This window comes from Teleopsis dalmanni, chromosome 1 (assembly GCF_002237135.1).
Source record: "Teleopsis dalmanni isolate 2A chromosome 1, ASM223713v2, whole genome shotgun sequence".
NCBI lineage: Eukaryota > Metazoa > Arthropoda > Insecta > Diptera > Diopsidae > Teleopsis > Teleopsis dalmanni.
This window is the reverse complement of record NC_051846.1, coordinates 182,162,743-182,164,064: the sequence shown is the minus strand read 5'-3', so window position 1 is coordinate 182,164,064 and position 1,322 is coordinate 182,162,743.

Here is a 1,322-nt window from a genome sequence, read left to right as displayed (position 1 = left end):
TTCCCTTTGTTGCAGTTTAAAAAAGAAACATAAAGTTTTTTATCGTATCTCGTTTAAATGTACTTAACTAAGCCATAGTTAATACCGAAGAATTAAGAATTAAGATACATTTTTTTCATTCTTTATTTTTTTCATTCATGAAAATCCTGCTCGCATCCCCAGTAAGCAGCGTCTTGTATGCATCCTGAGGAAGTCAGGTGCTTAATTGTTTCCGTTTATTGATATCTTTTTCTTATTAATATATTTTTTTTTATACTCTTTTATTTTAATTTTAATTCTTTTTTTGTGGTTAATTTTTTGTCACCTGATCTTATGTGATAATTTTTTATTTTAAGTTTTCAGTACAGCAACTGAAGATACATGAAATTTGTAGTACTTTTTCTAAAATGTTAAAGGTAGGTATAAATTATTTATGCCCAATTTTTATAATATTGTCTACAATATAAACAGTTACCGAGATCCCATAAAATGTTAATATATGAAATTTATTAAAACAGACTTAAAATATAATTAAAGCCCTGTGCGAGTTCGAGTAAATTAATGGTAAATTAAAGGAAATAGTAAATTATGTCGACATGGCAGCGAATATTGGTATTTACTAGAATTTCGAGTAGGGTAAATTAGATAAAAATTAGGTAAGATGTTTAACAAATAAATAAATAAATTTGAAAACTTTTAACCAAAAATAATAAATAAGTGCAATAAATAAATAAATAAATAAATATTTACATAAGTGCAGTGCAAAAAATCCCAAGGAAATTTCAATTTACTTTACCTCAATCTATTCGAACTCGCAAACGGCCAAAGCTTGGTTCAGACTTGAACATAAAACATGCGAAAGAATAATTATAATCTTTCTACTTTTTGTTAAAAACTGTTTTTTATTGGATACAGAACTAATCAATTATATTTAATTTAGTTTAATAAGTTTAATTATAAAAATAGTAAAGAAAATACTCAATACTTTTCAAAAATTAATAAATAAAATGAAGAAGAAAACTGTATGACGTCACTTGTTGCAATTGAAGTACCCAGGTGACTTAGTAGGGTTTAATGAATTTCACTATTGCTGATGTATCATGGAACTTTAACTATAGTATTCTACTTAACACAAAATTAAAAAAAAGAGTTTAAGATATTATTCAAAGATAAAATTGTATTTTTAAATGAGAGTAATGAGAATTGGAATATAACTATCAACAGAGCCTAACTTCTGCAAACGCTCTATTGAACCGCTCGCAACACCATGCGAATATTGTAGCCTGGTAAGGTTGATGCTCTCAAGGCAGTAAAAGACCGGGATATATACGCAATACAATGAG